The following is a 17,954-nucleotide window of genomic DNA, read 5'->3' as shown; positions in this document are numbered from 1 at the left end:
TGCCGCCGGACACTACCTGCACCCACTATGCCCCTTTCTTCTTCCCTTTCTTCACCTGCAGAATGGGTAACTTCTCTTTTCTCAATAAAGCTATCCTACCTCACCCCATCCATGTGCTCTACTTGGTTTTTCCATTTGGAACACAAAACCACGGATCTTCTCATTACAGACTGCAAGAGTCCTGTTCACATTACCATATCCTATTTAACCATTCATCCTTGAATAGACATTTAGTTCATTTCCACATCTTGTCTGATTTCAAATTTTGCTGCAATGAATATGACCATTGTAGTATATCTGAGATTCTATTACTAACCCTTTGGACAAACCTAGAAATTGGATTGCTGGCTGATACAATCACTCAATAAATAAGTAAAGTTACAGTTGAATACAAAATATCCCTGACAATTGATGGACAATATCTAGGCATTTCATAAACTATTCAAAAGTTTTTGGGATAACAACAACTTGCATGTTTAAAGGGTCTTTTCTTCTTCTTCTGGATTCCTGTACAACTCCATTGCCTGCCAACAGTATGCCCTAACCCATCCCCCAAGCCTTTTAGCCAATCAAGGGAGATTGTGAACCTTTGGCCTGCACAAATCCCAGATGAGGGGCAGGTACCACTGCATCAGGGATATAAGGAGAAGCCACTGTCAGCCAGTTTGTGCTTGTGTGTTTGCTTAACAGGAGTATGCACATGCTTGCACCCTCTTGATCAAGAGAAATTGCCTTGTCAAGATTTTCTGTTTCTTGTGTGTCTGTTTTCAGAACCAGAGGGTCTTTAATTCCAACAATTTGGGGGCTCATCTAAGATTTTACATTCTGCCTGGGAAATGGAAATAAAGGCACCAAGGGTGGGTAGAGGGCAGAAAACAAAGGCCAAGGATAAAATGCCCTCTAGGAGCTCCTTAGGGAAGATGTTAAAATATTGGGGTGATAGCCCCCATACTATATGGAAAAAGAAATAAAGAATGGTTAAATATTGTTATTTTATCTGGACCCAAGAACCATTCTTAAAGCCTTTGTTTTTGTTTTTGTTTTGTTTTTTTGTCAAAATTTGGGTCTGATGAGGACTGGGTTTGTCAACTATTAATTGAGCATGTTAACAACAAGAGCTCAGTCACTCAAGAGGAGAGGGAATATGCCCTCTTTTGGAAACAGAGTCTGGTAGTCCTTTTTCCACTTAAAGAAAAGAAAAAAAGACAAAAAGAAAAAAATTCCCAAAACCCCTTCTTACTGGGATTTACTCTCCTCCTTCCCTTGCCCCATAAGCCTGCTGTTCCTCCAGTTCAGGCATCAGAGTTGGTCCCTGTGCAGCAACCCCAGGCTTCCTCCTCTCCACCTCCCCCTCCTTGCCCTTCCACCTCTACCCCCTTCAACTCCCTGCCCCCACTCCCCTCCTTACCCCAAACCAGTCCCTACCATCACTCCAAAAGGAGTTAGAGCAATGTCATCTGAATATTGAGAATCTACCTTTTCCTCAGTCCCAAGGGGGAAGACCATACTCCCTCTTTCCTCTCAGGAAGGTCCCCCTTGGAGGGGTGAAATTGGGTTTGTAAATGTCCCTCTTACTAGCTCGGAGGTCTAAAATTTAAAAAAGAGTTGTGGCCCCTTCTTGAGGATCCCTTTTGGGATTTCAGAACAGGTCGATCAATTTTTGGGACCACTGATATATACTTGGGCTGAGTTAATGTCTATTTTGGGAATTCTTTTCTCAGGGAGGAAAGAGCCATGATCCATAGAGCTGCAATGGCTATCTGGGAATGTGAACATCCCCCAGGACAGAATGTCCCGGTGGCTGATGTTAAGTTTCCTAACCAAGATCCCCAATAGGATAACAACACCCCAGTACACTGAGAAAATATGAGGGACTTAAAAGATTTAATAATATGGGGAATTGGGAATCAATGCCAAGGTCACAAAACTTCTCTGAAGCCTTTAATGTCCAATAAGGGAAAGATGAGGGACTGACTGAGTTCATGAGTCGCCTCAAGAACCAGATGAGAAAGTATGGTTGGCTAGACTTAGAAGACATTTTAGGACATGGAATGTTAAAATTTCACTTTTTTACAAACAGCTAGTCAGATAAAGCAAGGAAATTACAAAAACTAGAAAATTGGAAAAATAGATCCATAGAGGAATTACTAGGAGATAAACAAAAGGTATATTTAAGGAGAGAGGAAGAAAAACAAAAACAAAAAGCAAAGATTATGATATCCATGATTGAGCAGGCTAATAGGGGAAGGTCAAATCAGTACCCTATTGGACAGTATGTTAATAGGGAAAGGCCAAACCAATATCTTATTGGACCTCAACTGGCCCAGCCTCCTTCATTGGGGTATAAGAGACCAGAAAGTCAGAAGATGAAACAAAGAAGAGGGGGAAATAAGTGTGTAAATGTGGGGAGACTGGACACTTTAAGAAAGAATGTCCAAAATGGGAAAGAGAGCATAGGGAAACTGTTCCCTTAATAACCTTTGCTGAAGAATAGGGGAGTCAGGGGCTCTTTTATTTTGAAGGGTCCCACTCAGAGCCCTTGGTAAATTTAGAATTGGGACCACAATGTGAAGTTGCAACCCTCCTGATTGACTCAGGCACTTCCAGATCTTCCCTCTGTGTTCTGCCCAGGGGCTTAATCTATTCCCCAGAGAGGATACTAATTTCTGGGGTAAAGGAAGAAAGCTTACAGTTAAAAACTTATAAGAAACAGATGTTTTTTTCCAGGACAGGACTGAAGAGGAAGATAGCCTTGAAACAGGGTTGTAAAACATGGTAAACTGTCAATTAAAAGCTGTAACCTTGGACAGAGCTGTGAGGAATTGCCCATTAGAGCCATGCAAAAGTTTGGGACCAAGATGAAAGGCACCATGCAGAGATAAGCACCCATTTCTGCCTTCCTTTGTCTCCACTTGTAAATTAACTTTCCAAAGCAGGACTCCCCTGCTGTTCTTATCTAAATCTTAGGTCTCTAATCCACTACTAGCCCTACTTTATGGGAGAGCACATTCCTTGTAACCTGATACCCTGCACTGCCTTTTAAATATCCTGTGAATACTTTGTTCAGGGCTCAGACACAGGTATACATCTGGGCCCGCTAGCATAAAATTAAAATCTGAGTTCTCCACTCCTCCGAGTGTCGCTTGGTTTCTCCTCTGACTATATTGTCATAACAGGACCACTAAGATACAATTTCTCCTTGTCCCTGAGGCAGGTACCAACCTGTTTGGAAGAGACCTAATGACCCAATTAGAAATTGGTTTACATGTAAAAAGAGATAAAATACAAGCAAACCTAAATCTGCTTACTCCATGGGCTGAGAAACAAATTAAGCCAATAGACTGGGATAGAAACAGGAACTGGGGGGGCCTCCAGGTTACACCTATCAAAGTTCGATTAAAGACTAGGGAGGTTGTTAGAAGAAAACAATACCCTATTCTTATGGAGGGGAAGATAGGTTTGAAGCAAATTATTGATCATCTCCTTTCACTACCCCAATCCTTCCAGTCAAAAAGATGGATGGGTCTTACCAGTTAATTCAAGACCTTAGAGCCATCAATCAAATAGTCCAAGCTAAATACTGAGTAGTCCAGAACCCCTACACTCTTCTCAGCAAAATTCCATATAACCATGAGTGGCTAAGTGTAATACACTTTAAGGATGCATTTTGGGTCTGCTCATTAGATGCAAACAGTTGGGACATATTTGCCTTCGAATGGGAGGACACCCACTCAGAACGCAAGCAACAGTACAGGTGGACTGTCCTTCCCCAGAGATTTATTGACTCCCCTCACCTCTCTGGCAAGATTTTAGAACAAGTCTTAGAAAAGTTCATATTAGATACCCGCATGTGTCTCCTTCATTACATGGATGATTTACTTTTGTCAGAGGATAATCAGGAAGAAGTGAAAAACGCCACCATTAGCTTTATAAATTTCCTGGGAAGCTGGGAATTTCATACTTCAGAGAATAAGTTACAGTTTGCTGAAATAAAATAAAATACCTGGGGCATTTAATTAGTAAGGGCCAACGAAAGATTGGTCCAGAAAGAATAGAAGGAATTACTGGTCTCCCTCTCCCAGGAACAAAACAAGAATTGAGAAAGTTCCTTGGTTTAGTGGGATATTGCCATTTGTGGATAGACTTATATGCCATTAAAACTAAATCTTTATATCTCAAATTAACCCAAGAAGGACCAGACCCCCTCCTTTGGACTCCTGAGGAAATAGAACAAGTAGATGAGCTAAATAAAGCAAGCCCTCATCATAACTTCGGTGCTAGCCTTGCCCTCTCTTGAACATCCCTTTCACCTCTTTCTGAATGTAAGTAAGGGGACTGCCTTTGGGGTGCTAACCCGAAAGCATAGGGTCAAAGTCAACCTGTGGCCTTCTTATCTAAGTTCCTGCATCCCATCACCCAAAGCTGGCCTGAGTGTATTCAGGCAGTAACAGCTACAGCTCTTCTAACTGAAGAAAGTAGAAAAATCACCTTTGGGTGAAACCTAATTATTAGCACTCCCCATCAAGTTAGGACAATCTTAAATCAGAGGTGGGTAGACGGCTGACAGATTTGAGGATACTAAAGTATAAGGCTATCTTTCTAGAAAAGGATGACCTAACTTTAACTACTGAAGAGGCCCTAAATCTAGCCACTTTCTTGGCAAGAAGGCAAAAGGGAGGAGCCCCCAAACATTAATGTTCAGATATTATTGAATATCAAACAAAAGTGAGGCCAGATCTCAAGGAAACTCCTTTCTAGACTGTGTCCCATTTCTTTGTGGATGGATCTTCTCAGGTAATCCAGAGAAAAAGGCATAATGGATATTCTATAGTAGATGGGGAGGCCATGACTATGATAGAATCAGGCCGACTCCCTAACAATTGGTTGGCACAGACTTGCAAATTGTTTGCCCTATATCAGGCCTTAAAACACTTAAAGGACAAAGACAGGTCCATATACACTGATTCAAAATATGCATTTGGTGCAGTCCACACCTTTGGAAAAATCTGGATGGAATGGGGCTTAATTAATAGCAAGGGGCAAGACTTGGTATTATATTATATGAAGAATTAATTCAACAAATATTAGAGAGCCTAAAACTACCTGAAGAAGTAGCCACGGTCTATGTGCTCAGTCACCAAAACTAGGTAAACTTTGAGACTCAGGGAAATTGTTTTGCAGATGAGACAGCAAAACAGGCTGCTCTCACCTCTGAGGTCCTGGTCTTTTGTCTCATTCTGCACCTCCCTGCTCCTCACATCACCCCTATCCTTACCCACTCTGAGGAAGAACAACTAAAAAAATTTGGGGGCGGGCATTACAATGCCCAACTTTAAACTATCCTACAGAGCCATAACAATAAAAATAGAATTGTTTTGGCACAAAAACAGACAGGAAGACCAATGGATCAGAATAAAAGATGCAGAGATAAGCCCACACATCTATAGCCAACTGATGTTAGATAAAAGAGCACAAAACACACAATGGAGAAAAGACAGCCTCTTCGACACAGGCTGTTATCCACAAGTAGAAGACTCAAACTAGATCCTTGTCTTTTACCCTATATCAAAATAGAATCAAGTGGATCAAAGTCCTTGATATAAGGCCTGAAACCCTGAAACAATTCCAAGAAGTGGTAGGAAATACACTGGAACAGATAGGCCTAGGGAAAGATTTCCTAAACAGAACTCAAAACGTTCAGCATGTAAGAGCAGCAATCAACAAATGGGACTGCATCAAACTGAAGAGCTTCTGCACAGCAAAGGAAATAGTCACCAGACTCAGGAGGAAGCCCACAGAATGGGAGAAAATGTTTGCCTACTACTCATTTGATGAGGCACTAATATCCACAATCTACAGGGAACACAAAAAACTCAGCCCCCAAAGAATCAACATCCTAAAGAAGAAATGGACACAAGAATTAAATAGACAATTCTCAAAGGAAGAGATACAAATGGCCAGTAAATGCATGAAGAAGTGTTTAACTTCCTGGCTTTAAAAGTGTTTTAAAAGATCAAAACACTTACATTTTATCTCACCCCAGTTCAAATGGCCACAATCAATAGTAATAACAAAAACAAAAGCTATGTAGGATGTGGTGAAACATTAACACTTACATACTGCTGGTGGAAATGCAAGTTACTACAACCACTATGGAAAGCAGTACGGAGATTCCTCAAAAATCTAGGGTTAGAACTGCCATATGATCCAGCGATACCACTCCTGGGCATCTACCCAAAAGAACGTAAGACAGGACACTGTAGAGACACCTATACACTAATGTGCATCGCTACACTATTCACAATAACCAAGCTTTGGAAACAACCCAGATGCCCTACAACTGATGAATGAATGATGAAATTGTGGTACATATACTCAATGGAGTATTACTCAGCCACAAGGAATAATGACATGGAGTTTGACGGTAAATGGATGCAATTAGAGGGCATCATGCTATGTGAAGTTAGCCAGGATCAGAAACACAAAAGACCCATATTTTCCCTCATACAGGGAAGACACATCCAAAGATAAACACATATAAAAAAACAAGCATGATCATACACAAACTCAAATGTAGAATTTGTGTAACAGTGGAACTACTCTATGGAACTCGGGGAAAGAAGGAAAGGAAAAGAGAAAGATAAAGCATCAATAATAACTCATACCATAAGTTATAAAGGTAGAGGATACAAAGATGTGTATTGAAAACTGTTGAAAAATGGGTAGATGGAAGTAAAGGTGTAAGGGAGAGTATTCAAAGGACTGAACAAGCCAAAGTAAAGCACACCCACAGTGGGCATACATTAAGACACCACTCTGAAAGTCATCTTAAATATTAATAATGAAAATCAGGACTGATAAACAGGCATAATGTGTGCAGGTGGGGGATACTAGTGGGAGGGGGGAGAGTGAAGGATGGAGGTTAAGGTAACAGTATATAGTTTATAGACTTCATATACCTGGATGAAACAGAACTTAATAACCTCTTACATTTGCTTTAAATGGAGTGGGTAGGGGCTGAGAGGGAGAGACAATGGGGGGAATGTAAATAATTTACAATATAAGTCTAAAAGAAATTGTCACTATGAATCCCCCCTGTATTATGAATATTTCCTTATTTTAAAACAATCCTCAAAGTACATCTGCAGAGAATCACTGTCCAGCATGTCTTCCTATCACAAACTCTCTCTTTTTTGTTAGAAACTTCTGTTATTCACACAGTTTCTCCATGCAATGTCAAAATTTAATCACTAGTCCGTGACACATATTATCAAGGCATATCTTAGAGTCGCAAACAAGAAATGAGTGCACACATGTGTGAGTGTCTGTATGTGTAGATGTGTATGATTCAATATGGAAAAGGTCCTTTACACAAGTGAAAATCATAAGGTTTGATAAATATATTTCTAAAAACTTTTGGCATTTGCATGATAAAAATAACCACAAATATAATGAAAGAAACAAGCTACAGACCAAAGAACACACACGCAATCATGCATCTATGGAATTAATAGTAGGCCTAAAATCCATACAAAAGGAAATAATAATACACATACAAAAGATACAAAATTGCAACTATCTTTTGGCCTATGCAGATACCTTAATGATAATCTAAAAAATGTAAATGTGAATTTATTTAAAAAATCTTACCATGCCACAAAATTTTCCAAAAGTTTGAAAGTGTAGTCAAACCAAGTAAGAATGAAGAGATTTTGTTAAGATACAACGTTCAATATTCTTTCTTCTAGTGCAGGAAAAAATCCATTATTGCCATGTAGAATCATCATCATATTCAATAACACAATAGAAATTCTTATTTCTGCACTGGGCATGCTGGCTCACAATTGTAATCCCAGCTACTTGGGAGGTAGATATTAGCGAAATTGCAATTCAAGGCTGGGCCATGCAAAAATTTAGGGAAATCCATTTCAACCAATGAATGGGCATAGTGGTACATTCCTGTTAGCCTCGATATGTGGAAGATGTAAGTAGGTGCATGCTGAGTCCATATCAGCCCTTATCCAAATGAGGGACACTATTCGAAAAATAACTAAAGTGAAAAAGGGCTGAGGCATTTTTCAAGTGGTAGGGTGCTTAGCAAGTATGAGGCCTGAGTTCAACAGCACCATCAATCAGTCAGTCAATAAAACTCTATCGTTCTAATTGTAATTTTGTACACATTGATCAACATTTCCTCAACTATCTTTTCCTCTTTTCTCCCAATCCCTAATAACCACCATTTTACTTTCAACTTTTATGGTATCTTTTAAAAATTACAATATTTTAATTATGCAAAGGGATTTCATTGTGATATTTCCATACATTCATATAATGTACTTTGATCATATTCACCCATCTATTACTGCTTCTTATCCTGTATCCCCCTTTTAAAAAAACTATAACAGGTTTCATTTTTCTATTTTCATAATACATCAACTTTTTATTCACCACATATGAGTGTGATAATATGACTCTTGACATTATACATCCTGGTTTATTTCAAATAACACGAATATCTTCACTTCCACTTATGTTGTCATAAATGACAGGATTCTATTCCACTTTAAGGCTAAATGTGTGTATCTAGCATATTTTTTCTTTATGCATCCATCAGTGAATGGAGATTTTGGTTACTTCCTTTTCATGGCTGTTGCGAAAAGTATTGTAATGAACACAGCAATAGAAAAGTCTATTGAAATTATTGGTTTAAATTCAGTGGATATAGTCTTAGTATGGGATAATCAGGTCATATGGTAGATGTGTTTTTAAATTTACCGTCTATCCAGGAAACCTATGCATTTTTTCATAATACTTTTACTAACTTACATTCTCACCAACAGTAGGTAAAGGGTCTCTTTTCTCCACATCTTTGCCAACTCTTGTAATCCTCAGTCTTTCTGATAGCAGCCACTGCTACTGAATGACAGAGCAGGGAAAATATTCTTTTAGTTTTCATTTGCATTTCCCTGGTAATTAGTGATTTGGGACATTTTCCATAAATCTCCAGTTGTATGTGTTCTTTTGAGAAATGTCTATTTAAAGCTAGTGACCATGTTTTAATCAGGATATTTGTTTTGGTCATATCTGCCCTATTGATATACGACTCTGTTGTAATGTTAATTGTGTAACTTGATTTCTGTAGTTTGTGGTATCTTTTGAAATAATGTAGTGCCAGGGCTTATTTATTTATTTAATTGTGCTTTTTATTGCTCAAGTTGGTTTTTGCATTTGTTTGTGTGTGTGTGTTTGTTTCCATATAAAGTTTACGTTTATTTCTGCTAGATGTGTGGAAAAAGTTGTTGCTACTGCAACAGAGATTGCATTGACTTTATAGATCATGTGGCATAGTATGGATATTTTAATTATATTAATTCTTTCAATCCTGAATGTGGAATATATTTCCATTTTTTGACATTTCTGTTTATGTCATTAATGTTTTGTTATTTTCATGGTAGAGATTATTCACTTGGTTGCTAACATTTATTCTTAGAAAATTATTTTATTTTTTATAGTTCAATTTGTTCCTAGGCAATTTTTTTATTTATCTTAAATGGGGTTGCTATCTTGATTTCCATTCCCGATGATTTACTATTGGTATATACCAAAGCTCCTAATATTTATATGTTGATAATGTATTCTGCAAATTTGTTGAATTTATTTATTAGTTCTAATACTAACTTCATGAAGTTGTTAGGATTTTTTTATATAAAGATCATGTCTTATATCAACAGTGATAATTTGATGTCTTTTTGTCTATTTGTATTTCCTTTATTTTTTGCCTCAGATAATTACTTCGGCTGACTTCCAGAACTATGTTGATGTGATGGTGGTGGTAATCCCTATTTTTTCCAGATCTTGGAGAGGAATATTTCAACACTTCCCCTTTCATTGCTGTGTTACCTATTAGCTTATTATCCATGGCCCTTATCATATGGAAGTATATTCCTTACACATCTTATTTGTCAGTTTTTTCATTAAGGGACACTGAATTTTATTAAATCCACTTTATATATCTATTGAGGATATTTACCTATGTATGTATCTATCTATAATGTCCTTCCTTATATTGAAAAGTTGTATCATGTTTCTTGATTTGATATTTTTGAGCCAGCCTTTTATCCCCAGGATGAATCATCTTTATTATAGCAAATACTTTTTTTAACATGCTGTTGAATTTGGTTTGTGAGAATTTTGTCAAGAATGTTTGCAAGTTTGACAATCAAGGTTATTGGCCAATAGTTTTCTTTTTCCATAGAGTCCTTGTGTGTTCTTTTCCATAATGTCAGGGTAATGCAGCTCTCATGGGATAGGATTTGAACAATTCCTTACTCCTCTTCTTTTTATAAGTGAGTTCAGAGAAATTCATGCTAGTTCTAAAAATCACAAATGTGTAGTTTTAACTCTGGGCCTCACACTTGCTAGGAAGGTTTTCTACCACTTGAGCCATTACACCAGCCTGGAGACTTGTTTTTGGGACAATTATATGATGTATCCTAGAGACTGTTCTATGTGCTGATAAGAAATGTGTATTCTGCAGGTCTTCTGTGAAATGTTCTTTAGATGTCTGCTAGGTCTAATTGGTCTGTGGTGCAATTTAACCCTGTTCCTTATTTTCCAATTTTTTTTCAGGATGATCTGTTTGGTCCTGCAAGTGTTGTGTTAAAGTTTGATATTGTTACTGTATAAGAGTAAGTCTATCTCAAGTTTTAGGTCTAATATTTGCTTTATATATTTTCAATCTCTGCTTTTTGGTTCATATATTTTTAGAATTATTATCGCTTCTGACCCTATCGACCTTTTTATAATCTTATAACAGAATTTGTTGTACATTTTTAATGTTTTTCATTTAAGGTCTATTGTTTCCTGATATAAATTTGATGTTCTCCCTTTTTTGAATTTCATTTACATAGAATGCCTTGTTTCTTTTTTTTCAACATTAGTCTATGCATATCTTAATGCGGAAGGTGAGTTTTGTATAAGCAGCTTATAGTTTTCTTCCATCCTGTGATTCTATGTCTTTTAATTATAAAATTTAGTCAATTAACATCACTACAATTATCAAGAGGTAAATTTCGTTCTACTGTCATATTATGACATGTTTACTAATTTTATTGTAATCAATTTCTTCTTTTTGTTGCTTTCTTGTATTCTTTCCTTCAGTCTAAGTAATTTGTTGTAGCTGTTTAACTATTCATGCTTTTATTTTGTTTTTTCCATTATGAATTTTAAGATTATGGTTATTATGAGATTTGAAAAAGTATTGTTTATATATTGTTGTTTTGAAATAATACCAACATTACATTATCACAATGGTAACAAAAGAAATAGAGAAAATATGAAGAACTCTATACTTTCACTCCATTCCTTCCCATGTTTTGAATTTTTAATATGCTATTTTCCATCTCTGCATTGCCTGTGCCTTAACATATTAATTTCATGATTTCCATTTTTCTTTTTTCCTGTTTGGACTTCCTTCTAAAGCTATTAATAGTTTATATATTATATTTGCAATATCAGACATTTCTGAATTTTTCTGCTTTTTGACTCTACCAGTGAGTTTTATATCTTCTGGTGCTGTAGTCTACCTCAGCAATGTCTATTTCAGTTTGAAGAACATGAGCTAGCATTTCTTGTATGGAAGTCTGATGGAGATATATTCTGTCAGCTTATGTTTGTCAGAAATATATTTATTGCTCCTTCACCTGGACTATAGTCTTTCTGCTGAGAATTTGCTATTTGGTGAATTGAAACACTCTTATTTTTTTTCCACTTTCTGCTTCAAAAAGGAAGAACTTTAGTTATCAATGCAGATGCTACGAAAGTTTATATCTGATTCCCACAAACACAAGGATCTGTGGTATCGCAGGGGTACACGGAGACAGTTGATAGTGAAGTAGGCTAAGACACATTTCTCTTCTACTTAAGCACAGGTCTTTTTCTTGGTGTCAGAGCAGGTCTATAGACTGTCCCCAAAAACACTGGGCTGAAAATAACTGTGCTCCCCAAGGTTAGTAACGGGAACAAAGTATAGATTTCTAAAAAGTTTGTATTGTTAGCAAAAAGCAAGAATAATGCCTAAGTGAATTAATTATCACTTAAGGAATCTAAAATCATCAACCATGTGAAAACATAAGTTGCATAATAAGATATGCAGTATCATACGAAACTGCTTTATTCCAAGTGCCTGCAAACTTGTGCCGTATTTTGTTGAGAAGTACCTAAGTGCATGTATATGGTGAATAATAAATAGCATTAACCTTCAGTGGCAGAGGGGACTTGACAAGGTGAAACCATGTCTACAAGAAAAGGAAGGGTGTACAAAGAATTTCAATTTTTAAAATAAGATTTTTAAGGTAAAAATAAATATCCACTAAGGTGACTGAATAAAGTCAATTATTCTACAATATTATGCTCATTATGAAAACTGCCATGTTTAATTTAAGAAAACACATAGTAATTTTGTTAATATTTAAGAGAACATTGAGGTTAATAGTATTCCATTAATTTCTTATTTAATTTTTAAAGTTCAGTCATTTGCAAATGCAAAGTATTTTTAGCATGCTGAATTTAACCAAATGCTATCATAAACTAACTAAAAGGGAGTCCTTTTATTGGATGTAGTAGACACAATATGTTATCAAGAATGCACACAAATTATATGGGCAAAATATAAAATTAGACACTTCACTAAAAAAGGTACACTAATAAAAATATGTAAAATTATATGCAATCTCATGTAAAAATGATTTACTGATATAAATTCACACCAAAAGATTAATAATTTAGTACTACACAATCTTACACAACTACACAATCTTGCACAACTACAATAAATAAAGTCAAAGTCAAAGTTGAAAGGAAATTGTCCCTGACAATTAGTAGATAACCTCTAGGCATTTCATTTAGCTCTCAAATGCTTTAGGGATAATCAACAAATTGTTTAGCATCTCCTCCGGGAGAGTCTCCAAAGTTAAAAAAAAAAAAGAAACTGGCATAAATTGTTCTCAAAAACCATGTTAAGAAACACATGGGGAAATCAAGAGAGTGGATTCCTTATAGGTAATAGAGAAAGATGGTTTTCTTTTGATTTTAATGTTACCAGAAAGTATAGAAATGCTCATGTTTTGCTCTAATCTTCCCATTAAGTGTAAAAAGCACAGTTTCTGTGCATTCTACTGTGCCACGATTCTTGAGTAGATAAAGGATCTCTCTAATTTTTCCTTCATATTAAAATTTGGACATTTTCACCTAAACTGAGACGGTAAGTGCCCATAGGATCCTGGAAACAAGGACAGTTTGTGTTTTCTTAGAAAATATTTGTATACATGAGTATAATTTCATATATAATAGAGGTCAAAATGAGACGTGATGAAGGATAAATAAGGGGGCATATGTATTTTTTAATGAAAAAATAATCTGAAATACCAGTTCAAACCTTAGTGATTTTTGGTTTTGAACCTCTGAAAAAACGTAAAGTGTAAATGGTTATATGAATTTATTCATAGATGTGATTATTTCCAGACTTATTGATGAAGAAAATGGACTTTCCAATTCACATTGAGTTATGAATGTGTTATTTAAGAATCAGGAAGTAGTTAATTGTCCAATTTTATGGTAATCATAAGGTGTTCATTTTACAATGAAATCTGACTGAATTTTTCTAAGTATAGTTTTTAAAAATCAAATTAACTTCTTTTAAAGATAATAAACTATGAAAAAATAATTGGTTTCTTTGTACTGAACCTCAAAGCTATTACAAGCAAACATTTTTATATTTCTTACTTATAGGAAAACTCATACTTTCCCTGTGTAATCTTAGGTTCTTAGTTTTTCATAACTGTAAATCAAACTAAACCATTACAAAAGAAATGAAGATTTAGATGACTTGTTATTGCATTTATTGTAGATATTTAATCTGACATGCTTTTTCTTGTAAGAAGGAATCTGCATGGAGTAGGAGAGCATATTAGGTAACTACAGCTTTAGAAACAATATTTAAGTGAATGATGTACAAGTTACATGTAATAACGCTCATACATAATCTTGTAAAATTTTGTGTTTGTAGGTGATTACTTTAAAACTCCTGTCTACTACTGTTACTATGAAGTGTATAATTTCTATTTGCCTCTTTTATTCAGCAAATGTTTTGTTCAAAATTTTACACAAAATCAATAATAGTCTTACCTTAAGGTGCCATCCACCTACTACTAAGACATACTGTAAGTCTTTGGATTATTGAAGATATTCATATATATTTTCTTTGATTATGCCATGTTATCCTGCATTGTGTCTTATACTGTATTTGGATGCTGTTCTCCTGGAATTAATAGAGAAAAGGATTTCAAATCACATCCAGATATCCATGTTCATGTGATCTTTATTTTATTTTGTCTCTATGGTAGAGTATACCATAATAAAGTTTGTATTCAATATTAAGCATTAAAATTTTACTATAAAAATTGTCACCCTTCTTTACCCTTTAAAATATAGCATAATTTTATCTTAAGTGAAATTTGAGATTTTGTTATATAATCAATCCTAATAACCACTTAATTTGTTCAGATTTCCTCATATTTTTCTGTTCTTTAGTTTAATGTAACTCTTATTTGAATGAAAATGCCAACAGACTAACATTAATATTATAGTTAAATTTATATAAAGATCCATATTAAAATTTCTAAAATGATAATTAAGAATTTCATAATAATTATGAAAACAAAAATAATCCAAAATATGCACTGTTTAATTTTATTCTAGGGGTACTGGATGTAGAGATTGGGATAGGTTACATGTACTATACACTACTTGACCTATTCCTCATGTATTCATCATTTTATTCCTGACAAAGAAGTTAAGACACTGTGTAGTGGGATGTTTGCAAATGTAAACAGATTCCTTCTCAGGTAAATTACTGTCACCATTAAAAAAATTATACATGTCTATGATGTTTGGGAACAATTTTCAGATACCACAGACTTAATGAATACTTAATACTCTTTCATCCTATACCCGACCCCTGCAATGATATGTTGAATCTGTAAGTATGATTAGTTTTGGGAAACCTACTTGGGAGGCTGAGATGAGGAGGATCACACTTCAGAGACAACTTAAGCACAAACTTTGCAGATCCCATCAAAACCAACAGTTAAAGTGGTATTTGCCTATCATCCTAGCTATGTGGGAGGCTGAAAATTTATGCCAGCCAAGGCAAAAATAGTTTGCAAGATAGCATCTCAAAGAAATAAATCTGTGCATGGTGGTGCACATCTGTCACCCCACTTATAGCAGCAAGTCTAAAATGGGAGGATCACGGTCCAGAATGTCCTTCCAAAAAACTGAGACCCTATCTTCAAAATAACCAGAACACAAATGGCTAGAAGTGTGGTTCAAGCCATAGAGTGTGTGCCTACCAAGGGCACATCCACCCTACCCCACTGAGGTACTTCAAATCCCAGTATCATCACCAAAAAAAAAAAATTTTAAAAATTTAAACTGTTTGCCAAAGTAATGCTTATATACACTATATGGAAAGCTAATATGATTGCTTGTAAGTATATATTTCACTGTTTTCTATTTTTATAGAGACAATTACCAGTATCATCTGTTAATTTTCTTATTTATGTTATTGTCCAATATCTGTCAGGTATTTTAATGCTTTGAACTACTTTACCTATACTTAAGTGTACTGATTTTATATGTCTGTTGTTTGAATTAGAGAAATGAATGCATTTGTTAAATTTGTCATCACATACACATGTAACTGAGGAATGTATTATATCATAATTTTGCATGAACGTGATTTTTTAATTATATAAGTGGTAAAGAGTAAACTTGAAGAAGTATAATGATTACTCAAGTTTATGACACCCAATGTTTCTACAAGTTTGAATCTTTTATCTTTATTGCTTTCTATATCTATTGCTGTATAGCTGCATCTCTATCTAAAATTATTTATCTATACCTAAAGGTATATAAAACTAGATATTTGATATTTTGTGTTGAATATTGTTTGAGCTTAGATATTGGTTACAGTAGGAGTTATTAATCCCCAAATATCTCTAGGCATTGAGCAATGCTCTTTTATGAACAAAACAATCCTGAGAACCATTAATATTTCTCATTTCCTATTACTCTCTCTCTAAATGTAGATTACTGATATTTTAAAGATGACTATTTTCAAATAGTCTGAATGTAAAACTATAGCATTATCTTATTTACATCAATTTCCATAATAAATTCCTCCCCCAAGTAATAATACTTGAAAGGTATTGACTATCTTGATGTTGCTATTTACAATAGGTTTTCTGATAAACCAGGATGGAGAAGCACAATTTCACAGCAGTGAGTGAATTCATTTTTATGGGCATCACAGAGTGTCCTGAGCTGCAAGTTCCATTATTTGTGCTGTTCCTCATTATCTATGCGATCTCAGTGCTGGGCAACTTGGGCATGATCATCTTCACCATAGTGGACTCCAGGCTACAGACCCCAATGTACTTTTTTCTCAGACATCTGGCTTTCACAGATCTTGGTTATTCTACAGCTGTGGGACCCAAAATGTTGTTGAATTTTGTTGTAGATCAAAACCCAATCTCATATTATGGTTGTGCTACACAGTTAGCTTTCTTTATTATGTTCATTGGAAGTGAACTTTTTATTCTGTCCGCAATGTCTTATGACCGCTATGTGGCCATCTGTAACCCTCTACGCTATAAGGTCACCATGTCACAACAAGTATGTTGGGCACTGGTGGCAATACCTTACCTCTACTGCACATTTATGTCTCTTATAGTTACCATAAAGATTTTCACTTTACCCTTCTGTGGCTACAATGTCATCAGTCATTTCTACTGTAAGAGTCTCCCCTTGTTATCTTTGCTTTGCTCAAATACACATGAAATTGAACTCATAATTTTGGTCTTCTCAGCCATTAATTTGATTTCCTCTCTTCTGATCGTTCTTGTACCCTACCTACTCCTTCTCATAGCCATTCTCAGGATAAACTCAGCTGAAGGCAGGCACAAAGCTTTCTCCACTTGTGGGTCCCATCTGACAGTGGTCATAGTCTTCTAGGGGACTTTGATATTTATGTATGTGCAGCCCAAGTCCAGTCACTCTTCTGACACTGATAAAGTGGCTTCCATATTTTACACCTTGGTCATCCCCTTGTTGAATCCTTTGATCTACAGCCTGAAGAATAAAGATGTAAAATATGCCCTTCAGAGGACTTGGAAAAAAATATACAGTATCTTCTCTTAAAGATTACATATAATATGAATCCTACAAATGTGATTTCAGTATGGACTGGTCCCACTTTCCTCCATTATATGTAGAAAACATAAATAGAATTACATAGATTTAAGTGCTGGTATTTTTCTTAAGAGTAGTCAAACTTCTAAATGCTTATAATTACTGTTGGAAAAAAATTAAATGCTTTTCTTTCTTTGAGGAGGAGAGATGAACTATGAATGTAATCATTAAATCATTAAATAATGCAGTAAATGTGTTTGGAATCTAAGGACCTTAAGAGTAGGTGGCAGAATTGTATGCTTTATGTGAGTGAGGAAGAATAGTGGGTACCAAAGAGAATTTAAGTGGTTATTTTGTTATCATTCAATAGTACAATAAAATTTCCACTGTCCATAGGTGTGTTTGTGTTTCTCATATGCTAACACACACTTTTCATTTACGGATTTCTAATCACTTCCATATATTGTGCTTAAATCAAATTTGATTACCATGTCAGTTTCAGTGCATTCCCTTGATTTAAAGAATCAGTAAACCAGTGTTCTCAAATGGCCCTATTCCACATAGGGATTTTAGATTTCTTCTCTTTATTCCTCAATGTCCCAACTTTCATAAATGAGCCCAATGCATATGTGTATCTCCATATCTGTGAAAGTGAAGAGCTCATCACTTTGATGCATCATCTAACACTGTGTATTTCACTGTAT

General features: G+C 35.4%; 1 long non-coding RNA gene and 1 pseudogene across 2 annotated transcripts in view; one reads left to right on the top strand and one right to left on the bottom strand.

Moving 5' to 3' along the window:
• LOC141425727 (uncharacterized) overlaps positions 1-17,954 on the bottom strand; it is a 457,749-nt gene that overhangs the window by 71,170 nt on the left and 368,625 nt on the right. The window lies entirely within an intron of this gene.
• LOC141425725 (olfactory receptor 8K3-like) lies at positions 16,318-17,259 on the top strand (annotated as a pseudogene).

The sequence above is a fragment of the Castor canadensis genome, chromosome 1 (assembly GCF_047511655.1).
Source record: "Castor canadensis chromosome 1, mCasCan1.hap1v2, whole genome shotgun sequence".
Classification (NCBI taxonomy): Eukaryota; Metazoa; Chordata; class Mammalia; order Rodentia; family Castoridae; genus Castor; species Castor canadensis.
The sequence above is the reverse complement of the archived record's forward strand: the minus strand, read 5'-3'. Positions and strand labels throughout refer to the sequence as shown.